Source organism: Octodon degus, unplaced genomic scaffold (assembly GCF_000260255.1).
Source record: "Octodon degus isolate 3935 unplaced genomic scaffold, OctDeg1.0 scaffold00181, whole genome shotgun sequence".
NCBI lineage: Eukaryota > Metazoa > Chordata > Mammalia > Rodentia > Octodontidae > Octodon > Octodon degus.
This window is the reverse complement of record NW_004524757.1, coordinates 2,427,172-2,454,070: the sequence shown is the minus strand read 5'-3', so window position 1 is coordinate 2,454,070 and position 26,899 is coordinate 2,427,172. Positions and strand designations below refer to the sequence as shown.

General features: G+C 41.3%; 1 protein-coding gene across 3 annotated transcripts in view; it reads right to left on the bottom strand.

Moving 5' to 3' along the window:
* The window catches only part of Aff2 (AF4/FMR2 family member 2), a 546,136-nt gene that overhangs the window by 375,104 nt on the left and 144,133 nt on the right, over nt 1-26,899 (bottom strand). The window contains exon 1 of one of the 3 annotated variants that reach the window (XM_023703818.1): nt 5,178-5,255. The exons of the other annotated variants lie outside the window; for them this stretch is intronic. The gene's annotated coding sequence lies outside the window, so the exon portion shown is untranslated. Of the gene's footprint in view, nt 1-5,177; nt 5,256-26,899 lie in introns of those variants that run through there. 3 annotated transcript variants of the gene reach the window in all.

Here is a 26,899-nt window from a genome sequence, read left to right as displayed (position 1 = left end):
GCTAGTTTGCTTCTGAGTATGATACATAATTTTAAATTATAAGATCAGAGCCTACAATATGCAATTTAATTAGATATTGAAGTACATGGGTTATAGAATTCTGCTGAACCTAAATCATCCACTTTTCTTCATAGGAATCCTTGAACTGTCAAATACAAAGTGTCACTGGCAGCCATATCTTGTGGATAAACAGCCTCCACATGTCCATTTTAAAATAATGGTAACACTTTAAGGGTATTTAAACATACCCACTTTCACAGTACATACAATACTAGACACACAAGTGCTCATAGACCATTAATGAGTACGCTGCACAAGTATTAGCACTCTATAAGGAAAGCAAAGAAAAGTACCAGACATCTCCCCTAGTTTCCAACCCAACATATGGGCCTTACTCAATGAGAAAGATCCCAAATCCTGCCCACAGAAGGAGGCCGTGCCTTGTTCAGTCTAAGATGCCTTCCACAGGGGTAATGTTTTCTAGTATCATCTTTCATTCCATCCATGAGCTAGGATCAGTGCCCTAAGCCATAGCCACATGCCCAGTGGCTCTGTGTTACAGGCTGAGGTTGAATGAAGCAGGCATTGTCACAGCTTCAGTCCATTAGGGTGGAACACGAGATTGCATGTAAGCACCACATATATCAGCCAGAGATACTCTAAGCCCATCAATTTGTTGAAATATAGGAAAGATACGGTGTTAGAGGTGGGGTGGAGTACCAAGCTAAAGCCATACTCAGCAGGGGAGGGGGGAAAGAGGATTTGTTGCACAGAAGGATACTTAAGTCTTTGCTTTCCCAGGAATGTGAGCAAGATGTCAGTTTCCTTGCTATCTGTTCATTTCATGCACCTGACAGCTCCAAATGACAGGCCCATAGATCACATTTAATTCTCTGGTGAAGAGAACTGAAGTGCTGTGGTCTCTTGGCTTTGCAAACTACCTTCTCTCCCTTCAAAGGGAAAGATATAATTAAAATATCGAAGGAAAAACAAGGAGAAGACGAAAAGGACATATGCTGCAACTTGCATGACAAGTGTGTGAGTGGCCAGCAGTAAGGGCGCTTTCAGGACTTTAGACATGGCTTTGATTTGTTAGGAGGTTCTCAGCTACATTTTGGAACAGTTCGTGAGCTATTGAGTTCGACACACAAATTTGAATAGCAGATTGAGTGTGCATGCGGGTGTTATCGGTTGCAAGCAAAACTGCCTGCTACATTTTTTTAACACATCAAACAAAGAACAGTTAATGCTTCTATCTCTGAGGAGAATGAGTCTCCTTCCATAGGGTTCCATTTCTCTTGGAAGGCGCACAAAGAGCTCCAACTTTCTCCTTTCTTGCTCAGCATGGCATTGTATTGAAAGCTTCACACAGTGAGGTCTAATGAGGAATGAACTACACGGTGACAAGGCTTTCAGTGTGCAACGTCACTGATTTTTGACTGAAACTAGCATTACTAATTTGAAGCACCAGCTAATTACGACTGCAGCTATGTATTTAGCCTCTTGTTATACCTACTGCAGTTTATAATTATGAGGACCTCTTTATCTACTCAATTAATGTTCTTGTGATTCAGTCAGGTTGCATTTGAACCCCTGAGCCCTGCAGAGGCTATAGGAATGTGTATGTCTGTCCCCCGGTGATTTGATGTATCTTTACACTTCCAGGCTTGTTTTCCAAAGGAAAAAGGGCTCCCGGGCCCACAAAAAATGCATGAACCAGAAACCTGAATTAATCATCATATTATTTTTCTGAACAATCTGAGTTTATTCACCATGATGAGAACAGGATGAATTGGTCCAATCAGCATGAAAAACCCATCTTCCTTTATGAGAAATTGAACTCAAAAGCTCAAGCTAAGGATTCTCCACTCTTAACAAGTTAGGATGATTTTCCAAGCTTTTTTCTTCTGGCATATAATGTGATTTGCCACATTTGAAAGATGTAGAAACCACTGACCACTCAAAACTAAATTTATTCTTTTATTAATTAGTCAAAGGCCTTTGCTTTCTTTCTACAGCCTACCTTGTACAATTGCTGTTTCACTGATATGTGTACGAGCTGATGGAGGAAGGACAGAAAGAAAAAGTGCAGCCAAGTATAGTGGCACATGCCTGCAATACCTGCACTCTAGGAGGCTGAAGCAGGGTCATGGTAAGTTGGAGCCCCACCTGAGCAATTTAGTGATACAGTAAGACCCTCTCTGTGTGCCTCTCTGGCCTCCTATAACAGGAAACTGTTTTCCTTTCACCATAGCAGGAAACTAAGATTTGACCTTGCTTCTCATCCATCTTCAAGTTCAAGCAATCTCTGCTTGTCTGTTCCTTCTCTTAGAAATTCTCCTGTCCTTGTCTTTAAATGTAGCCTTACGTGTTGGTGACTGTCTTTTTGCACATTAGAAGCCCAGGGCACATTCACATGACAATAAAACCCGGGGCACATGTAGATTCTCTGAGATCTAGAAAGTTCAATTATACTACGTTCATTAGCTCACCATGGTAGCTCACTTGGCCAACCATGCAGACCTGTCTTTCAGAATAGAGACCTTTCCAGCAGGAAGAGACTTTAGCAATCATCTAGTGGTGGTGGCCTCATTGTACAGATGAGGAAATTGAACTGGTGAAGGTAATGGCCCCTACAGCAGGACTGTGGCAGAAACAAGCGGCTGCAAGCCAGGTTTTCCCATTCCCAGTGCCAACGCTTGTCCCTTTGACCTCTGGGCTTTCCCTCACACTCCAGAATAAATGTGAGTCTAATTTATGCTATGTTGGTCAAGTTCCCTCAGAGCTGCATTTTATTAGAAATTGCCAGTAGGGAAAAATTTAGGAATTTAATTTGGATTCGACTGTAGAAAGAAACATTAGTTTCCTTATATCAAAAGGAACCTGCAGACCCTAAAGGGATTATAAAAATTAACTGCATCTGTAGGGAAGAGGCTAAGGTAACGGGACTAAAAAACCAGTTCGTGTTGATTTGGTTTGAATAGTTTATGGAGCTTAATAATCATTGTTGACCTAATTTGGTTATTCTGCAAAATTACTCGGGGAAATCTTTTTTAAAAAACGACCATGTTTTAAAATGACATTTGTTTAAAAATATTGCTAACACAAGATTTACTGTGTTTCAGTCCAACTGCACAAAACACCTCTATTTTGGTTAAAATCTTTATAAAGCATAAAATACATATTTAATTCATCCAAGGAACAAGCATAAGCTATAAGTCACTTTTTGTGGTTTTCTTGAATGAATTACTGTCTTCTGTAAAATTTGTAGATTACTCTTAATTCATATTTCAGTGTTCAAAGTGGTATTTCTTCAATATCAAGTCCTACTTTTTAATGTGACACTGATCTAATATTTACATAACTTCTGTTTGTCAAAAAAAATACATGGTCCTTATCTAGTACTTTTAAAATCAACCCTAAATTCTACACTCATTTTCTCTACTAATATCCAAAACTGCCTGAATGGGAAGCACTAAGTTAAAAATGATTTTAAAAAAAGCTGAAGTAGGCTATAATTATTCCGCACATATAGGCAGTGAACAGGAGAGAGAACCTTGGATCTGGAAGTATGAAACACGGAATAAGCTATTCAGGCCTCAGAAGGGAAGGGAAGGGAATTTCCTAAATCAGTCTAACCTCCTAAGTCATATTTAGATGCAGGACTAAGAAAGAACTGTGTACTACTTCTCTTTTTGGCAAGCATGGTTTTTCCCCACAAACATTGGCTCTCATGAAAAATAATCAAGATGGGAATGAAAGGGGGAAAAAAACCACATGGGGTATTTACTCAAGGAATATGACAGCTACCCATCTGGCTGTTCCAATTTCTGTAGGTCTTAGGGAAATGGGCCAGGCTAATTTATACGGCTTCCTTAAATCTGTACTTTGCAACACAATGTTGATGCCAATCCCTGCAGAAGTCCAGAAAGAAACAAGCTTAATCTTCCAATGCAGGGGCACCATGGACCTTCCTCAGTTCCTCCACTTCTGAAAATGGCAGCAAAGGACCAGCTCACCCAAGCAGCCCTCCTAGCCAGCCTTTAGTGAGGTCAGGCAGACTTTCTGGTGCCACCTTCGCTGCCTTGTTTCTGGCCCACCTACTTCTCTAATCCTACTTTACTGTTATTACACTGGCTTTCCTAAGGTACAACTCACACACCACACAATTCTATGCATTTAGAGTGTGTAGTTTGGTTGTGTTTAGGATATTTACTGCCTGTTGCAATCATCAACATTGTGACTTTATAAGGTTTTCACCAACCGAGAAAGAAGTCCTATAAGCTTTAGACATCACCCCACTTCGCTTCCACCAAGATCAGCCCTAAGCAATAACCAAGCTACTTTCTCTCTGAATGCATTTGCTTCTTTTGGATACTCGAAATACATAGAATTATACAGCCACCACCTTCTGTATCTGTCTTCTCCCACTGAACATAATGCTTGCAAGCCATATCCATGTTATTGCTTAGATCAGTACTTCATTTCTTTTGAGAATTGAATAGCATTGCACTGTGTGGGCATTCCTGATCTTGTCACTCCATATCATTAAGCAGGCTCAATCCTCTGCATTTTTAATGATTTAAATGGCCTCTTCTGTGCCTTCCATTAGACTTTCTCAGTTCTTAAATTCAGAGGCATATAAGTCATTTATCACATCCTACAAGCAAACACAAAGAACCTTTCTATGCATATACACCAACTGTATGTATTGTGAAGAATATGGAGCTTTGTCTCTAGAAAATGACTGTGTGGATTAGCTGTTTGATAAAATTATTTGGGCTGGCCTACCAAACTTTCCAATTGATGTTGTAATCTCTCTAACAAATACAGTACTGAATACTCAACTCTAAGATGGGTCAACATACCTAGTTTAAAAAAAAAAAAAAAACTAACCTGACATCAAAGAGACCAATTCCACTGTTACTGGAAGGAAAACTTTAGTTTTGCACTACATCCAAAAAAGTGGAAGCTAGACTCAGGAGACAGGGGATGTGCTCTACTGCTTTCGCTTTCAAGTTATTTGGTCATTAATAAATCATTTTATGTTCATAAGCCTGGGTTTTCTATGCATAAAGTAGGAATAAGCTTTATGTGCTCTCTTCATGCAGTTAGTGTAAAGGTTAAGTACAACAGTGAATGGGAAAGGTCTCTGTAAAGTACTAATGGCCACTCACAGTTAATGGATCATATCTCTGGCACGCAATCCTGCTTTGTTCCCATCACACAAAGTTTGACTTACACATTCATTCATTTGATCCTTAGCAGCACCTGGCAAAGTGGCAACATGGAGATTATTAGATCCATTTAAAGATAGGAAACAGAGGGTCAGGATATTTTTCTGCCTCACCCAGTCTTTGAGAGCTGCAGTAGCATAGCACTCCTTGGATTCCTAATCCAGTGTTCTTTCAAAAGTCCAATGATCACCCAATCCTCACAACTACTAAAGATATTTCCATATAGATTTCGTAAGATTTTTACCCTGTGGAGTAATAGCGACATTTAATTTAATTTCTTGTCTTTTTATTCTTTTAAGTGTTGGAGGTGGAAGCAAGACCACACACATGCCAAGCAAGTGCCCTACACTGAGCTGTACACCTCTCCATCCAGCAAAGTGTTCTGTTTGTTGAGGTCTAAAGCCTCCTTAGTATAAGACTGAAGAAAGGCATACTGTGGCTATTATTATTATCATTACTGATATATGATAGCGATTCTTAATAATGATTTTTATCTTGGAGAATTGGTGTATACACCATTATAGCATCTTAATCATTTCTATTTCCCTTCCCCTCCTGGCCCTCTCCTTCCCTCCAGTTCCCAGAACTACTTCTCATCTCCACAAAGTCTACACTCTTACTTTCTCTCATGCATCTTTTATTTTTCTCTTTAAATTATTTGCATTTAGGGCTTTCTCATCCATGAGAAGCTGTGTGGTATTTAGCCCTCTATGTCTGATGTTTCTTTAAATACATTTCCCACATGATCTTTTTCATGAGTTTCTTGATTCATTTTTAGTGGTACATATTTGCAGTACATACATAATGTTTACATTTATAATTTTTTATATCGAGGCACTGATTAAAAAATTAACTTCATTCACAAATCAATACTGACTGGAGTTTTAACTTAATAAGTTTTCAGTTAGAATATTTCTTCTATAAACTGTCTCTGCATTGGCTACCCATGGAAATAACCCAAGGGATACTTTATAAATCTTCACACCTAGGTTACATGTTAAATTATCTGGACTATAATCTCCCAGGGTGAGTCCCAGGCAGCCCACATACAACAACATCTGGTCTTTGCACACTAGAAAAGCCATAAATTTCTTTATTTGGTCCACTTGGTATGCCTAAGTCTGACACACTTAACCTGTATAGATCATTCAGTTCTTCACGACCAGAAGGTAAATCAGAGAGACACCTTGAGAGAACTGATATGTTCTGTTATGCAGAATACTCACTACTGATACATGGAGGGCGAAATGCCTTGAAAGTGAAACCAATCATTACAAGTGTGGCCTTGTCACAAAGAACAACAATAAAAACCTTAATGGGATCCAGAGGCCAGCCAGGGCACCAAAGAAGATGCTAGTCTTTCACAGAACAATGAAAGGCTCTCTCAGAGAGGCACATCCACATATTTAACCTCTGCTCACACAAAAGGCAGTGTACAGTTGATGCAAGGATCATGTCTCAAATCTGAACGCCGTGCCAAATATCTTGGCTTATATCTTGGTCCTGAAGTATGGTGTACATGCTTTCCTGGAAAGCAAGCACCACTCGACACTCCAAGGCATACTGATCACCAGCAATATTGCAGGAATACAATGAAACTGTTTCTTACAGCATTTCATTTTAATGATAATGCTACTTTTCTATAGAATGACCATGACTCTAGCAACCCATCATTTTCCAGCTACTTCCAGTGATACTCAGCACATGCACAACTTTCTAGAGTCTTATTCAAACCTACTGTATAAGCAGCCTCTCTGATGAAATTAAATTCTTTTATCCTAACACGTTATACCAGCTGGTTAAGAGATATGGTCCAATGCCTCTCACTGCTTGATAAAGGTGTCTGCCTCCCCAACAAGTGTTCTTTCTCTCCTCTCCTGAGCAACTCAGGACAGAAGCTATGCTTGCACAACTCTGCCTGCATGTCCTTCAGCCACAGGTCAAGCACCGGTGTGGTCTTTCAGATGCATACACTCCACTAGAAGGAGACTCCCCTACTCCATGGATAGCTAAGGGTCCCTGAATTTCGTCTCTGCTCTTGTAACATTATCTTTTGCTACCTGCCTGATTTCCACCTTTATAGAACACCATTGAGAAACCCATTCTAGTTCTCACCATCCTTTAAAATGAGACTCCACTATCCCTCCTAATGGCTCAGCAACCGATGGGTAACAGAACTAATACCTAACAAGCACCTCACAGTCATGGCCAAGTCAAGAGAGCTGCAAACAACTTCATGATTCAGAAGCTTTCAGAATTCTTCTTGACATCAGTAAGAGCCCTGAATGGATACCACAAACCAAGAAAACACATAATGTGGCAGAGAACAAAAAACATGTTTATGGCTTTTGGATAGGTTTAAAATGTGAAACTACATAAAAATTAAAATGATGTAAAACATTCTCATTTCCACACCTGTCACCATCCACCCTGTTCCTCATTGCCAACCAAAGGAAAGGATTTATTATTTGCTGTTTCTTCATGCTTCTGCTAGTATTTCTTCGTATGCACAATTTAGTGTCAACTTGAACTTACCTCATTTATAATTCTCTCTCTAAATTAATCAGAGGTGACAGGAAAGCTGAGCTTTAAGGAGCTGCTAGATCTAAATCTTGATTTACTTTAAGGAAATGTGAGGATGTTTTCCATAATCAGAATGGGGTGTGTGGATCCTCAGAAGAGGCAAGAGACAGCGGCAGGCTTTGCTTGGCACATGCGAGGTGGCTCTAAAGTGCTCTCCGTGGTTGGTTTGAATTCTGGCTTGATGCAAGGTTCAGTTTGCAGAATCTGTGGCTCAGTAGCCAGTACACGACCTCATTATGATCCTTGTCATCTTCCTCCACCTTCCTCTTCCACCGACTTAGGCCTGCTTCTCTGTACCTTTTGCTCGGCAGAGTGTCCACATGAGGTAGGCGTTATGCCCTTCACGGTAGCCCTAAGCTTGCCTTGGCCCTGTGCTCTTGGGCACCATGTCATAGCAGTTGTTTCTGCTGCCAGTCTACACAGAGCAACTCTTGTCTTTCAAAGTAGGGAAAAGCTACCTGCAGCATTTCCTTTCTATGCTCATTAAATATCAGCAATTCTTTTCCAAGTCAAAGTTTTAATATAACCTCCTGGCTTCTTATAAATGACACTTTTAAAAGGTGTTTTATTTTCAGTTAGCTATAAGCAAGGCAATTTCAATAACTACTTAATTTAAAACAATATTTCCTCAGAAATAGTACTCTTAATTACTTTTAAACTAAGGAAATTAATGCCCTTAAGGAGCAGTTTATAATTGACAATTTTAAGCTGATTCTGTTTTCATGTCTCTCCCAGCTCTTTGATCCCTGTGCACTCACTAATTTCACCCAAGTAAATTCTACCCCCTACAGACTTAACCTTTCGGCCCCTGCTTCTTTCTATGCCGCACCCCCACAGAGCTTTGGCCGGACTGTGAGAGCAGGACAACAGCGAAGAAGCCCAAGCACAGCCAGCCTGTCCTGATCTCTGCAATGTGCTGTGACCCCAGGCTTCTTTTGTCAGCAGATCCACTGGTGGGACACCCTCCTGACTTAACCTGCTTCCTCCTGTCTCACTAGAGCCAGTGAGATGAGTCACCGCTACCCCAAAACTCACAACAAAATCTCATCCATCCAGTGCATCAGAAGGCAGCCTTCTCTGGAAGCAAGGTAGCCACCAGTGTTGATTAATTAAGAGAATGTCCCCTTGAAGGAAATGGTCCCTGAATCCCATATGAAAAGTGTCTTTATGCAATGCTAACATGGAGAAACAGAGGCACAGAGGGAGAAAGCTATGTGAAGGTTGAGGCGGACATCTCTCAGGGTGCTGCTTCTCCAAGCCAAGAGGTGCTAAAGATTGCCCACCCACTGCCAGATGCAGGCACAGAAAGGACTCTTTCACAGCCACCAAGAGGAACAAAGCCACTGACACCTTGACCTCAGTGTTCTAAGCTGCAGAGGTATGAGGCAAGGCAACAGATGTCTGCTATGGAAGCCTCCCAATTTGTGGCACTTTGTGACAGCTACCCTAAATGTTCCACCTTAATAGGTGACAGCATTCTCCAGGCTACTTTTCTGAGGCAGTTCACAGTGAAAACTTGGGCCCTCATCAGGATGACTGTAGACAATCTAGACTTTGAGGAAGCTTCTTTTCTCCGCACTGCGCACTCTCCATCCCTCTCCCTGCTACCCTAGCACAACTGCCCATTGGCTCTCCAACTCATTCTTCCTTCCCCCTTCCCCACCCTCTGAAGGAACTTGTGGGTGTTAAATGAAACTGTCACTGGGGAGGAATAATGCATTTCTGCTTCCCATTTATCTGGAAACATGCCAAGCTCAGCTTTCAGCTCTCAATAAATATTGTTTGGCCGACTGAATGAACAAATGACAGGCAGACATATTTTTTCTGCCCCAAGTTCAGTGACAAATGTTCATAAAAATATTAATTATTTTTCTATTTAATCAACATTTGCTGGGTACCTATGTCATGTGAGGCACCATGCTTGGTGCTCAGATAACAAAAGACATAGTGTGAACAGTCCCAGAATTTATAGTCCGGGGGGGCAGGCAAAGCTATTCCCAAATCATTATAGTGGAAGGTGATACATGAATTGAGAGCCATGGAACACTCTAGTGGGAAAACACAGGAACAGTGACTTTAAAACAAGGCAGCTGTGTTCCAGCTGGACCTTGAGCAATGCAGGGGGTCAGGCTCTTCACCTGGGTTGCCGCAAATGCACACAAACCATGTATCACCAAAGAGGATCCCATGGGACAAGCACAGGGAGGGAACAAGGGCTGACAGATGCAGCCACGCTTGGGCCACAGGCTGTCCAAGGAATGCTTGGCCAGATTGGTCTACGGTACTCATGGGCAAACAGAGCCTGCTCATTGGAGAAGCTTGAAAGAAAGAATCTGGTCTTGGAAAATGCCTGTGCTCAAGGGTCAAACCCTAATTTCACTTGAGATACCAGGTGAAAGAAAGCCTTACAGAAAGAAATGGATGACTGGGATAAGCATGTGGATGGTGAACTCATAAAGAATAGATGGGATTTTCAAAGGAAAGCATTTATTGTTTCTTGCATTATGGCACATTGTCTCTAGATATGATTAGTTATCAGCCTCAGTTATCCAAAACTGGTATGAAATAAAGCATTTATGCAGTTATGCTTCATTGATGTCAGCTAGGGGAACATGAAAATGTCCACGAAGGTGGGGAATTGATGTGTAAATCAGAGCTCAATCACTCCATAATAGAAATGGTCCCATTGAAAATATGTTTGTTGAACGCAATCACATAGAAACCAGAGGGAGGGAGGGAGAGACAAGATAGAAGGCTTATTTATTAAAAATGATAATAACTGGCAATTTGTGCAATTTTTTCTTCAACAGAGGGCTTCTGTTGGAAATGCTTGCAAGCAAGGTGTGATGGTTTCCTTCTGCTCTAATGAACTGTTTCTGTTTTATTTACATGTTTGGAGACTGTTGTGTTTAAAAATCAAATTAAACAAAACATTCATCTTTTGAAACATGACACACACAAACAATATCAGTAATAATGATTTATTTAAAAATACCTATTTTAGGTATGTTCCTTATTTTCATGAAAATCATTCTGTCACTTTCCTTTTGTTCTCTGAAGAGCACTGAATAAAATAGGGCACTGCCTTGCAATATAACATTTTACTATTTCAATTTATTAGCATAACTGCTCAAAAAGCAGCTCCTTTTTCTATCAACAGAATCATCATTATTTCCAGTGCTACTTTAGGTGCCACAATTGTGTTTGGTGGCAGATATTTTTCCTCTCCTCTACCATCCTCATTGAATAAAGGGACAATTGTCCACCAAACATTGCCACAGTACTTATACTATCTAGCATTCCTGCCAGTTAGCATGAGAAAGAAAGGGCTTGGTTGTTTTCCCTTTGTTCCAATTCAACATGACAGCCAGGCTTATTCTCTGCATCTGGCATGGATCTACTGGGTTGACCCACCAGTACATAGCCCATTCTAAGTCATGACATAGCACATCGCCACCTCCTTGCATGCACGATAAGCATGTTATATGTGACAGCACCGGAGTGATGGTGAGGATGCCAATGTGCGCTGTAGGGGAGATGAGGGCCTCTGCTTGCCTGAGGTCACCAGCTCAGCCTTTCCTTTGAAGGCGTGTGCACGTGGATTGCTCATCTCTTATCTAGCTTGGCTGTGATCCAAGTTTCTCACCTTGACAAATGTCTAGATCAGGCCAATAAGTAGAAGCAGGTAGTTAAGTGGACTGAGGGCTGGGAAGGCTAGGGGTTGATGGAGAGGTAGGGCTTTGCCTTCTCTGTAATTGTTTACTTTTTATGGTGAATAGATCACATATCATGAGTGTCATACAACATTAATAAATGAATGCATCTGGGCAATACCAGGATTTTAAAATTTTGTTTCTGTTTGGAAAGGCAGTGGACCCTTTAACATTTGTGTGTTACTTTTCACTTCAATATACTCTTATTCACACAAATATGAGTTTATACAAGACTTTCAACAAACCTACAAAATAGGCTAAACAGGCATTCTGATCTCCCATTGCCCAGACAGAGATACTGAGGCCCAGGAAGCCTAACTGCTGTATACTCACAGCACTCAGGTCGTGAGAGACAAAGCAAGAATATGCAGGTGGGTGAGCTGTCGGAGTCCAGGTACAGCGTTCTCGTCTGTCATACCACCCTCAGTTTTGATCACAAAGAGTTTTTTCATTCTACTCACCTAGGTGCTCAGCTAACAAAGGCTATAGGCTATTCCCAAATCATTATAGTGGAAGATGACGCTTAAGTTGAGGGCCACAGAACTCTCCAGTGGCCTTCATAGAGAAAACGCCTAAATGTGATAAAATTTTTAAAAAAGAAGTTTTGTTACTTACACCCATGAAGCATATTACGCATTTTATACGTGGCTCATGCAAGCCGAGTGTGTGGAACCCACAGAGCAAAGAGGCTTTCTTTTAAGGTTTGGGGAAAATGACATCTTCTGGGGCATCTTTATTAAATGACTAGTGAATAGTTCATAACGGCACCTTTATGAAGAACAATTAAATGGAAGCGCACACACAGGATGGGCCTTGGGAAGGCCAGTACTGTGTGGTGCAAAGAGCTGAGGGTAGCGATGCTGCCCAAATGAACCTATGACCCTGGCAAGGTCCTGAGCTACTGTGAGCCTCACTGCCCCGCAGCACTTCCATTCAGTCCTCCTCTCAACTCTCATCCAAAGAAGAGAGAAGGGAATATGAAATCAGGAGGAAATAATCTAAAACATCTGTGTGTAGCAAAAGTGCCACACCCGCCTGAGCGCTCAGTGGCCAGTCTGAATGGAGAGGTGCTGTAAGTTTAAATTCTACTATTTTTCCATTTCAGGAAGCTTAGGATGTAGAAATACTAAGAATCAATACTTTTCACAGGAATGTGTGTTAAAATGAGACTTGCAGCTGCTAAATTAAGTAAAAAAGCAAATATCACTTATTCTTTACACTTTTTTAATGTGGCTAGTAGAAAATTTAAGCTTATATAAGTGTCTTGTGTTGGTGGCTCGCACTACACTTGTATTCAGCAGAGCTGGCCAGAAAACAGACTTGCTAGGTTTGCGTAATAAGCCACTTAGAGCTTAAACAGTCAAAGTTTCAGTATTCTACCTCTGGATGATAGAAGATGGTGCCTTTGGCTTTATTGCAACAGTCTAACCTATGTGGTTCTGTTTGATTATCTTCCATTCTGTCTTCTCATTTGTCCCTTCAATCCCACAGAGCAGTGGTAGCAAACCTTCACATGCTGTGCCACAGCAGCTGTTGGTATCGTTCAAAGCCCTGAAAGGTTTCCCATCACAGTCACAGACTTTGGACACATATGCCAGTGTTTATTTTCATAACTGCGGCATTGTCTAATTCATGCATTGTCGATCAATAATAAGTGAGGTGTTGAGCTCTGTTTGTGTAATACAAGTAATATGCTTCTACGCCATGCACCATATGGAGGCACTGCACTGTATGTTATGAGCATATTAATACTAAGACTCCATTGAGTATCACTGGTGCATAGTAAAGTAGGGAAACAAATTATGCTAAGTGATTACTGAGCATTATGATCCCTGATATTTTGAATAAGCATCACAAACAGTGTGCCAGTGTTGTGGGAGCTTGCCCATGCCCTTCTCTGAAATATCCACTGTTTAAGTGTTCTTCTAGACTGTAAATTTCCTCTTACCAGATGAAGGGATTTCTCCGACACAGAACCTAAAGAGAATGAAAAATTGAGTGGGACAGCCTAGGGAAACTGTCTTTAAATGTAAAATTCATTCAGTTATAAAGCCATTTATACCTCCCCGCCCCCAAGGTGCTTGTAGGAGCTGGGAATAATTTTGACTCGCATAAGCCAGTGGCAGAGTTTTTTTTCCTACCTGTTTCATATACATCTCACATGAAGTAACTCCTGCTTACTGATATTTTCCTGGAAAACTGCCAGGCAATCTGTGACAAAATGAAACTGTGCCTTTTAATATAAAATCATCATTGATTAATGCAGACTGCTCAGGCCAGATGAAGATGCGTCTGCAAGATGAATCATTTCATCAAGTAACAGGGCTCACATGCTCTGGTGGATGTACTCATTGCTGATGGGCACCTCCACATACAAGAGCTCAGGCCCACAGTCTGCAGCCCTTGATACTCTTCTTGCTCTGCGCAGTGGATTCAATGACAAGGGTGTAGTGAAAGGAACAATTTACTGTGATTAGTTTAGTTTCATTGGTTAATTACAGATTCAACAGGAACTGAATGCTGAAGCTTTTTGAGTATCAGATGTCCATTGATCCACAGCCCTCTACATGCTCAAGTAATACTGGAAGTCTAATAAAATTTATTGTAACTTAGAGCACTGATTGGCTAGAGGGATTATACTCCAATAACCGATGGTGCTGTCATTGAATCTCCTGATAATTGCTTCCATTCGTCGTACTGTTTGATCCAGTGCAGAGTGGAAAGAAAAGAGATGATCTACTTCAAGCTTCAGCTGTTGCAAATTCCACCACGTGTCCCTAAGTTAATGGAAGGTGAATAGTATGCGGATGCATATGTTGTGTTGCACCAGATGAATCTTAACAGTGTCATACATATATACCCTCTCACACATATTGCACTTATGTAGATTTTATGCAATTTTGATTTGGATCTTTAATCGATGGTCACCTAGTGGGCTTGTTCACCTCCCTGGAAGCAGATGGAAAGACTTTCCAAACCTTAGGCCCTGATGCACAGTCTTTAAGAACACCAAGTCCTCCACTGCTCTCCTCCCTACTCTCTGCAGTGGAATCCTGATGATGTCTTATTCATTTGCCTCTGGAGTGGGCCTACCCTGAGCACAGTTCCACACAGAAAAATTGTGCCCTGTTTGCTCATTCCTGTAATGTCTAAACATCTGTGGCTCATCTACCTTGCTTCCTTCTGGAAACAGCCTTGTCTGATCCCTACCTCCAGCCACACTGTGTTTGCGAGCCTCTTCTCTGCTCTCCCAGCACCCTGCAGCTCCTTCTCTCCCCATTTATTCCACTCTGCTCGAAGTGGATACTTGCTCTCTTAGTTACTTTTCTCACTGCTCAGACAAAACACACAATACATAAAGTTAAAGGGGAAAAGGCTTATTTGGTTCAGTTTGTAGAGGTTTCAGTCCATAATCAACTGCCTCCAAGGTAGGGGGGCAAGGCAGAGGGGCATTGCAGAGGAGAAGAAACAGTTCATGGTATGGAAGGCAGAAGGTAGAAGGAAGCAAAAGGAGCACACACCAAGTGATGAAAGCAGCCCTCTTTTTGTCCCCTATGTTCGATCCAGGTTTTGGGAAGGTACAACTCACACCCAGGTTGGGCCTTCTCATTATTCGCACCCTGAATTATACTCAACTGATCAGTAGACCAATTTAGTAATAACACACCCTTGATTCCAGCATCACATGCTCTAGATACACCTTTCTGCCTCCGAAAAGTCCCACCTACAATTTCATGAGGCTTTGGGGGAACATCTTAGACATAAGTCATAAAACCTGCTCTTCTTCCAAACGAACAATGACTTCCCTTAGCAGTTACCTGGGACCAACTGATATAAGAAATTACGCCAACTGTGATGGTGTCTAAGGACAAGAACTCAATCAGTTTCAGTTCTGGAGGTTAGAAGGTTGAAAGGGGTCAACTGAGTTAAGATTAAGGTGTCTGCAGGTATTCCTTCTGGAAGCTTTTGGAGAGAATGTGCTTTCTTGTCTTTTCTAGCTTCTTGTCTTTTCTGTACTCTTTGGCTGGTAGTACTTTCTCCATCCTCAAAGCCAGCAGTACAGGATTTTCAAGGTTCTATAAATGAGTAATCACAGGTCCCATACTAATCTTATATGAATACTGCTAGATCCATCTTTGATTGTTATGCTCAACTAAAATGTAAGAGGACAACTGCTGCCCCACTTATGTTGAGCAATTGAGCATTTATTTATGGGAGAAAATTTACATGTCTTGTGTTAGTCTCTTAAGCTCCTTGCATCCCCCTCTCCCTCTGTCCTCTAATTACGTCATCCCCTTCTCTGACCGATGCTTTACATCCCCTTTATTAGAACCCTCGTCATTGCACCAGGCCATCCAGATAATCCAGGATAATCACCTCAGCTAAAGTTCCTTAATTAAGCCCCATGTGCAAAGTCCTTTTTGGCTTATAAGATAATATAGCCACAGGTTCAGGAGATGACGCATAGGCATCTTAGGAGAGGAGCAATATTTTCCCCAATGCAAGCACAACAGTTTATCCACTTTGTTCCTCCTGTTGCCTAAAATGCTGAAAGGACCACGCTAGGGCTTACTGCAGTGAATGGACATGCAAGAATGATCGACTGAGATTCTCCAGTGTGTCATTCAAGTAGCACCTCTCACCTTAAGTGGGCCACTGAGGGAGGCAGGTCATAGCTTCTGTCATCCCAGCCACACACCTGCTGCTGGGAATGGGAGCTGGCATGAGCTTTATCAGCTGTTCAAGGCTGACTCTTGGCCGCACTATCTCCAGGGATTGCCATGACCCTCAAATCAGATAGTGTTTGAGAAAATATGTGTGGAAGGCTAATTGCCTTATGCATGTTATTTATCTTTATCCTCGTTATTACTTAGACAAGAGGCACTAGATCTTTGAAAAAAGAAGAGAATAGGAAAAAGTTCCCACTATCTAGAGGTGGAAGGTATTATTTTATTATTACTCAGGAAATCTAAATAAAATAGTCAGTAAAATATGACCCTGAAAAGAGGATTTATGTTCCCATGCAGGTAGTTCAAGAATTAACACAAGACATTTACATTATCTCCAATAACAAGATGCTCAATTGCTGAAGATGAGTGGGACCACATTTGCCCTCTTACATTTTAGTTGAGCATAACAATCAAAGATGGATCTATCAGGTTTGCATATTAGAGTAGTATGAGGTCTGTGGTTACTCATCTATAAAACCTTGCACATTAACCAATCCGTTTTAATGATCAATAAGATGTTTCAGTGACATTATAACACTAAAGATGACAATATATCTTACAACACAATTAAAATTTTCCAGAAACATACTATACATTTGCAAAATACTCTATTGTAATTGTTGTTGTTGATTATTTACCTCTTGAACCAAGTGTGGAAACAGGAGAAAATTGAGTAGAAATACAACCTTTAATCAAAGGATTGGTGGAATGTATTGCGATCAGCCAAGGACCAGCTTGATGTGGTACAGAGCAGGCAACAATTAATATTAATAAATTGGCACAAAAATGAATTGAGAGTTTGTTCTAGACGTACATGACTTCTGGTGAGACCCTTAGCTGGTGTAAGGATGCATTAATCTTAAGGAAGTGGCCAGAACTGAGATTAGCAAACAGTTCATGAAGGTCTGTGCCTCAAAGCAACATAACACAGCAGTCGAGGACTTCAACTCATGCAAATTCCATTTAGCTCAGTAGCTGCAGTTAGCAGACAAATAGGTTACTAGCTAACTCTGATCTGTCCCTATGTGCTTTTCCAATAATGCATTGCTCCTCAATTCTTGAATCTTGACAGCATCAGTAGTTTACCCTCATTGATTCCTGCAGTCCACCACCACCCCTTCAAGCTGTGCAGCTAATAAAGGCCAAAGACAACATGCCACATGGCCCTAGACCATCATCATTGGGCTTTGACCATCCTGGTACAATCTTGTAACTGAAATATATCTATTTGTCGGTGTTTTATTCTGTCATTGTACCTCTGAGCAGGAGATAAGTGGTCCTAGGCCAGAGTCCCAGTACAGGTCAAAGCTATCATTTTCCACTATGGGAAAAATAAAATATAGACAGGGGAAGAGAAGTGGCCAGAGTCACTCACCAATCAGTAGCATGATTTGGACCAGAGGTATTAGATAATCAATTCAGTGCTCTTTACTTTGGGTTTCCTAATGCCTAGCCAGTGCTTTCAGCTCACTATTTCATGAGAGAAAGAGAAAACAAAAGAGGAAGTCGAATAGCAGTCTTATACTCCTGTGGCCTTTAACTGAGAGGATGAACAGATAAAATGAGTTTGGGGTGTTTCTTCTAAAATGCTCATGAATCGCTAGAAACTAAACAGGACTTAGAGTCTGCAAGCAATTCGCTCTATGTGAAAAGGCTGTCATATCCCAGACTGTGTGGGATTAGTTTAGGGAAGAAATAACTTGGAAGTCCTCCAAGGAAAGCCCATGGTTTGGCATAAGGCAGAGAGTTATTAAATAAAGGATGTAGAAACAAAATGGCCACGTGATTGACAGAATGCTTCCTTTGTAGCTGGTTGCTTCTATGCTATGGTATAGGCACAACCTGCTGCTATAAACTCATGACATGGATGTGTATTGGGGTGCGGAGAGTGCTAATGGGACATGCGTATGCATGCATGCAAGTGTGCATCCATACTTAGTGGTGAGATAGACTTTTAGTAGAATATCACATAGAAGTAATGTATTTGAATTCCTCAGTCCTCTGCTCAGTATGTAAAATATGTTCTAATGAGTGGGCAGATCAGTTTCAGGGCGCTCACTCCCTAATGAGCTGGTCCAGTAATCTTTTTGTACACAATGGTGACTGGGTGACACAGGCATTATGTTGCACTCCTTCCCCTCTGAACCTCAGACCTGAGGCTTGACAGTACTTACACTTGTATTTGTTGCTGTTTTTGACAGCACTCGATCCCTGATTTTGAGAGGCTTGAAAGGAACTAAAATACCAAGCTGTTGCGTTGTTTCTTCAACTGGCCCTTAAATGTCCTTTATAATATCACTGCCAAAGAACAATAGATCCCGATGATCGAGCGAGAGTTTCTCCATGACATACTTATGCATCTGTAAAGAAATCAACTCTGGGTAAGTGCATATGAGTTTCTATTTGGGAGTAGTAAAACTGCATTAGAGTTGAAAATGTGGGTTTTGGAAAGGAATGTAAAATTTGCCAGGATCGAGTTAGAGTCACTTTTGTGAACATTAAAAAGTAGCTAAACAATGCGGGGAGATTAGGAAGGAACAATTCTTACGCAGGATTGTCTGATAGCACTATCACAGAAGATGCTGCCAGAAGCACATGTTTATGCAGAGGCCACTGCAACCATACACAAAAAGTACTTCCACAAGGACATCCACCCAGCAACTATCTGTTCAATGTCAGATGTACTTGCAGCATGCTTGTTGCTAATTGTTTTAGCCAGGAATTATTATTTCACAATATCTCATAAAATAACCCTCACTTGTGCCTTTTTAGATGTCCCCTGGTCACAATCATTTGGATTATGTCTGTAGCTTTCTAGGGGGCTTCTATTTCCATTGCAGTGTCTTGCAACGCCCTTTCCAGTGTTAACCTAAATTCTTCCATTCAGTATATAAAATGCTCTTTCTGCTAAGTAGTGAGTGTCACTATTTTTTGGAGTACGTCTCTGTGGCCATTTATTTCAGGCTGACAGTTTCTACCTCAGACCTAACACTAATGAGTTTAGTGACCTGGAGCAAGTCATATAACTCTTTGGGGCTTCAGTTTTCTCAACAAGTATAGCATGGAGTTTCTGGTGGACAGTTGTCAAAGTCTTAAGCAATTCTTATATGCTGGGATTTTAATAATTGCATTCATTTTTAAAAAATTTCTCCTACATCCCACCCATGAACTGACCTGGTCCCTGGCATGTTCAGAGCACAGCACTAGCAGACTCACTAAATTCCTCTTCATCTAGGCTAGTAGATGGTGTCACATATAAGCCAGCTTTCTACTAAGTGTTGCAGTGACAGTGCAATCAACCGTTAGTCAGTATACAAAGCACAGGTTTTCATGAAACCCAACATACAAGTACAAGTTAGAGCTGCTAGCTTAGTGGTATTTATATTTCAAAAGCCTTTCCTTGGGCTGCCCTAAAATTAGTATTTGATAACCTTCAATTCTCTGGGTGTAATGATTTCCATACTGTACTCCCAAGTCAAAGTGTATCCTATTTTGAGTTCTACATTCCCAATCTGCTGTGTAGTATAAATATTATACTATATAATGTGTAAATATTAAAATTTAACTTTAACAAGTTGAGTCACAGTCATTGGACTTCTGCCAAGACTCTAACACTTTTTCATTATTTCCAAAGAAAGACCAATTTAAGAAATGTAAACCAGTTCCAATTCATTTCAAAATTTGGCTTAACGTCAAAAAAATTTAATGAAATTCTACTTAAGCATTAAACATGATGGTATTTATTTGATTATTACGTTAGCATTTCAGTTAAACAAAAATTTACTCGGAGTCTCTTACTATGGGCTCACAGTCCAGTAAAGCCAAAATGGCAGCTACATTTCAATGGAATCCCTCTTCTCACAGAGGTAGGCTTTTAAATAGACAGTAAGACACAGCATTATTGATCTATGCCTTATCAGTTCTCTTATTATTTTGCAGCATGACTCTAGCATGTTACCAGGTGACTTAGTAGATACATACCCAGAGAGAAGCTTCAACTATAACAGATGTCATCCTTTTAGAGTGCACTGTGATTTCCCAAAACACAGGAGGATACCAACTCTTTGAGAATCTGGTAGAGGCTATGTCTTAGTTATCTTCCTGTTGTTGAGACACAATACCCAACATCCACACATAAAGGAGGAAAGGTCTATTTCAGCTCACAGCTTGTAGAGGTTTTAGTCCAAAATTGGCTGACTCCAAGGCAACTTGGTGTAGAGGCATCACAGAGGAGAAACAGTGTATTGTGTGGCAGGGCAGGCAGAAGGCAGCCAGGAGCAACAGCAAGCCTCCCTTCTCTTTCTCCCTTTATATTATATTAAGGCTGTAGGCCTACTGATTGATGCCACTCACACCTAGGATCTGACTCCCATTATTCACATCCTTAATACTAGTGTCACACTCTTTTTTTTCAGTGTCACACTCTTAATCCACATTAACACAACATAACCCAGCCACTTTTGTAACTCTCCACTTACGACTGCATGATACTTTCAACTGACATCTAGATACAAGCCATAACTGGCTATCTCCCATTTAGCTACCATCTATAGTGTACTGTAATGAAACAGTGTCTCCCCAGTTTCTGAAGTCTGGCCCATGTTCCTCCACTTTTTGCCCCCTCTGCTCACCCTCCCCCATACTTTATAATGGAGCTTGGGCTGGAGAGATAGCTCAGTGGTCTAAGCACCTGCTGGCAAGGGTGAGGACCTGGTTCAATCCACAATACTGCATGCTGTGCTGACCCCAGAACCCCGCATATGCCGTGCCAGTCATGGAAACTAGGCGTGGTGGTGCACACCTGTAATCCCAGTACTGGGGAGGCTGAGATAGGAGGACCACTGTGAATCCAAGCTGCAAGGTGAGATCCTGCACCAAATAAGAAATAAAATATTTTTAAAATAGTATAGTGGAGTTGTGAGGAAATAAGTTATTTAGCTAAAGTCCAGAATGAATGAAATAGGGAATGAGATATCCCATTTCCTGGTCTAGTCATCCACCCTTTTTGTTTCTCTGGCCCTTGTCTTAAGCTAGAAATAACCTTTGCTTCATTCTTCTTTTCATAATCTCATAAATAACAAATTCTCTAAATCTCAAAGCATTCTGCTCTATCTTTTTCAGTCACATCAGTTAAGTTTTTATCTTGCCCTTCTGTCTTAGTCACTTTGCCATTACTAGGACATATCTCAAACCTCCAACTTTGAGCAAGTGGAGCAGTCCAAAGGAGAAACAGCATGGACAGGGGTCTGGTGACCAAAGCGCTGCTCATGTCATGACATCTAGGAAGCAGAATAGGAGCCTGGCACAAAACCACACCTTTCCAAGCCGTGGCTCCGGTGATCCACTCCCCCCAACCAGGTCCCATATCTTAAAACCATATTCATGTGTTGACCTAATCCATGAACAGGTGCACTGATGAGCATGCCACACCATGGCCCAATCACGTTTCCCACACATGACCACCTTCGGAGATATTTAGATCTGTATCACAACACCTTGTCTCCTACGTGCATGCTTGAGAGGCATCTATATCCTTTTTGTGTCTCTGAAAAGTTTCCGAAAGCACTCTTATCCCAAATCAGGAAAATATCCTCCTTTTTCCAGGGATTTGATCAGAAATCATTTATCAAGATAATCTTACTACATTCTGACACTGAGAAGGGATTTTATTTTGTCAGTAATATAGCTTCTCTGGTGGTAAATCTTTTGCCAAACAAAACCTCTGAAACTATGAACCCTAATATCAACAGGAGAAAATATACCAGTGTTCTTAGCAGAGGTGATGGCACAACTTGGGAAGGTGGCAGGACACCTCTTCCCCTGAGTAGAAAGTGAGTAGAAAGCTGAAGACTGGGCCGGGAGATGGCTCAGTGGAATAAGCGCTTCCCTGGCAAGCACAAGGGCCTGAGTTCAATCCCCGGTTCAAAAAAAAAAAAAAAAGCTGAAGATTGACATATACTGGGACAGAGTGAGAAGCACTGTGTGACAGTTTAGGCATAAAGTAATACTAGAAAGCTCAAGCAAAATGACCGAGTGCTCTTGATCTCCTCAGAGAAACAGAAAGTGAATTCATCTCAATCCATTGCCTCATATGTGTGGAGGACCTTGGCTCACTGAGGGAAGAAAGTTCTCAACTGGGAGCTGTGGAAAAGAGGTCAGGCTAAGCACAGAGCTTCAGAACAGTGAGAAGAGAGAGAACATAGAGAGGTTACCAAGGATGACTGCGATGAACTCAACCAGCAGATTTTCTCAACTTTCTCGATTAAAACTTGAGTGAAAAGGGCAGGTTGGAGTGCAAGCTAGCTGAAGGCAAGAAAGGTTCTAGGAGGGGTAGAAGAATCAAGATTATGCGAGAGACCTTCCTCCACTGGAAGGCAGCACCCCAAAAAAATGCTTTCAGCATGCCTCCCACCACAGAAATACTACTGGAGTCTGCACCCATGTGAGATCAGTGCTTTGGGCCTGGAAGAATGAGGTAAGTTTCTGAAGAAAACTGAGAAGAGAAGTATCTCCAAAAGTGCTCTGTAATTACATAACAAAGGTAAAGAAAAATGTCATTTGTTGTGCCTCCCCAATCAGTCCCTAATTTACCCAGAAAATCAAAACCAAACCATCCTTATGGGGGCCCTCCCTGTGCATTTGAAAGACAAGTGAAGGACTTTAATTCTCCCTAGGAAGTGGCTACCTACTGAGCCTTCTTTGGGAAGCCTCCTCCTTCTTCAAGGAGCTTCACAGACCTGCATAAGGGTCCCTAAGGAAAGCAAGTTGAAGCAGGAAGCCTAACCAGGGTCAGGATGGCTAGCTTCCTCAGAGGCAGCATTTCTGTAATGGCCAGAGTTCTGTGTAGAGCCTAGGCAACATCAACATGTGAGCCTGAAGGAAAGCTATGCTCACAGTGCTTTTCTCTGCACACCTGCTGAAAGAACTGAAGACGTTGATCCTCTAAAATGACAAGAATGGGGGCATATAAGGGCCCATCAATTTCAATTTCTGAAGGACATCCTTGAGGAAGACAGCAGGGTTTGTTGGTTCAAATACCAGAGAGGATAGTCTTGAGGAGGCTTCTACATCTAAAACTCTGATGGTCAGATTCGCCAAGGATTGCACAAGCTATCATCATTAGCAAGGGTACTCCTAGTTGATCAAAAGCTTCCTCACAATTCTAGGAAGGTCCAGTAGTCTGGCCCCAGGCCCAACTCTGCCTCTGCAAAGAGCCTGGTAAGGGATCATCATTCTTGCAGCTAAGCTAATTCTACAGCATTGTCTAAGCTGCAATCATCAAACCCTGTATCAATGTGCCTTTTGTCTTTTAAGAATACATAATGGGATTTTAATTAAATTACAAATTACCAACTGGAAATTAATAAACACTTTGTTTCAATCAGCTAATAGGAACAGATTAATGATGCAATTAATCAAATATTTGACTTTTTAAAGTTTTAGTTCATTAAAGTAAACTAACAATTTGCCACTTGAAAGCATACAAAGCTTTATTTCAAACTTCCAGTGATGTCAGTTGCTGTTCTGTTTGCAATATTACAAGCACACAATATTTACAACTCAAAATACACTGAGTTTAACAGATCCTGTCTCTCATTTTACAGATGGGAAAACTGAGATACACAGACGTTATCACTTTCTGTCTTGTTTTCTTCTAATCTCCAGCAGCACATACATGCATGCATACACATACATACACACACATAGCTCTTGTCATATACTTATAATTCTCATGAGGCCAATTAATAATCTTTATGAGGCTTCTATACCCTTGTACACTTATTTTACACAGGATATATCTTGGAAAAGCACACTTTCCTTTACCATATGTAAACAGACTATGACAGTCATCAAAATGACATTTGCGTGCAGTACAGACTCTCCCTCCTATGGGCAATGCTGACTAACTCGCCCAAGCAAAGCGAGAGTCAATGTAGTAAGGTGGCTTAGCATATCACAAGGTGCCTGTTAGAGACCACCATGGCTGACTTACCAAAGCAGAATATAACTTTGCAACACAGCGCAGCTGTTACATTAATCTGGAGAGCATGGCAAAATCTTGAGCAAGCTGCTACCGTATCTTTCCAGCAGTTAATGTATCATTATCTACCAGCGAGGTGACTCTACTCATAAAGACCCTACTCAGAGCTACTTTTCCCTGTTCCAGTGCTTCTGACCACTTTGGCTCTAAAAAGCCCAGGCAGTCACAGCCTTGTGAACCTTTTTATCCTTTCAGTTCAGGACATGCAACAAAAGAAATAATCCACTAGGCCAATATGTTTTCCAAAAGATCAAAAAACACAGGATAACTGCAGGCAAATAAATGACTGTCTAACTATATTCACCACAGCAAATATTTGCAAAGCTCTTAGCTTCCTCTTCCCAGGTGTCCCTGTGAACTCATGCACAGGGCCTGACGCTTTTGATCACTCCCATTTCTTTATGTAGTACATCGCTAATTACTTCACACTAAGGTCAAACGTACATAATATAGAATATGTTTATGATCACAACTATTTTTGTGGTTAAATTCTTTCATTCTCTTTCTCATTGTTGGCATATATGTGTGAGACAGAATAATTGGATTTATCTTGGTACATATGCCGATCACATATTGGTCATTTTTATTTGCCCTGTATGTACTCCAGCCTCACCCCTGTCTTCCCTGTCCCCAGGTCCCTCCCCATCTCTGTAGCACGACCTTCCTGTTTCCTCCCAGTTCTATTATATTTTGCCTTTTGCAGTATTGACATTGTAGGTTTCTCATATAAGAAAAGTCATATGATATCTATCCTTGTTTTTAGGTTTTACATTTTTTTGATTCTTTTTGGTGGTACCAGGGATTCAACTCAGGGCCTTGTGCTTGCCAGGCAAGCACTTATTCCACTGAGTTACCTACCCTGCCCCTAATCCTTGGGTCTCACTAACTTCCCTTCACATTATGGCCTCAGGATCCGTCCATTTTTAAGTATACCATTTTGCCACACTGAGAGCATTCACAATGTTGTGTATATCTTCACTGTGTACAAGACTTCCCCAACACCCAAAGCAGCCCCACCTTCCTGACACCTCCTCTCTGCTGAGAGGAAAAATAGAACTCACCAAACTTGAATTCTGCTATTCTGACCCCTCTCTCTTTCACTGTCTTTTCTCCTGAGGCTCTGCTCCTCCCACCTTCCGACTGAAGAAGTCCTGAAAGAAGTTGCTTTCTCTACCACCATGAACTGCTCTTCGCCACCTCAGCCAATTTCACAGCTTCGAGGAGCACTCTACGCAAGAAAGCCCCCCAAATCTAGTTTGTGTATCTTATCAGATTACAAGGTATTTCGGTGTGATCTTCCAATGTTTCCAAGTTCAGATGATGTAACTTTCTCTCACACTTACTTGTCTTGCTGTAGAGCTCACTTCTTTGATTTCATCAAACTCCCACTTACTCAGCTTTGACATTGGAGCCTCCCCTTTGCCTACTTCTCTTCTTTCCAAAAAGGATATATCCAACTTTCCAGGCCAGCTTCTCTTCAGCATCAAGCTCCTCCCATTAGTCTTAAAGCTACTGCCCTAACTCAAGCTTTTATTCCTCTTCTGTCTTGAGCACTTCCACAGACTGTTCTCTGATTTTACATGGCTCATTTTGTTCCAGGCCAATAGTTTCAGTACTGCACTTATTGATCCTCCTATACTTGTCTCTCATTCCTCTCTCTCCTCTGTATCTTGGGTCCAGGCAAGATTCTCCCCATTCAATCCTTCAGTAACTCCACCCCTATCCCAATCCTCCCATTGGCCTGTCTCTGCCCTCATGACATTCTCTTCACCTGGAAAGGCTTTTCCTTACATGTGTGACTATAAAGCCTACACATCCATTAAGTCATCCCAGGCAGTTCTGGGTAGAACTCGCTCCCTCTGGCAAGTTGAATAATGACCTGCAAAGGCTATGTCCAGAACATGTGAACGTGACCTTATTTAGAAACAAGTTTGTTGCAACACAAATACAACCAGAAGTTATTCTCTTCTTTTCCACAAGTTATTCTTTTCTTTTCTTGCTGAAAAGAAGAGAATCTTGAGTTCAGACAAACCTGGATCTAGGGTTGACTCTAGATCCAACAACTGTTATCTTTATAAGACAAAGGCAGACAGAGATTGGAGACACAGAGCTCCATGTGATTTTGAAGACAGAGCTTGAACTGACACAGCCATGGGCTAAGGAATTCCTGAGGCCACTACAAGTTGTAAAAAGGAAGAAAAAATTCTCCCTTAGAGCTTTCATGAAAGCACCACCATGGACATCTTGATTTTGAACTTCTGGCCTCCACAATTGAGAGGAAAAACAAATCTTTCATTTAAGACACCAAATCTGTGGCAATCTGTTATGGCAGCCTAGTAATCTAACATATCACCATATAGCTCAGAAGAACTGCATCTGTCTTCCTTGTTCCCTATATGAGTTACATTTCCATGCCACCTACCCCTAGTAGAACATAGAACGTAGCACATAGTGACTGTTCAGTCAACATTAGTGAATCTAGGTGAGAGGAGAGAAGGGAGTAAAAGTAGACTTGAGTCTGAACCAACAGCATGAAGTGACTTGGGTAGAGATGAGAAAATAAAAGACCTGTCTGGTTTCTACCCTGAGCACAAC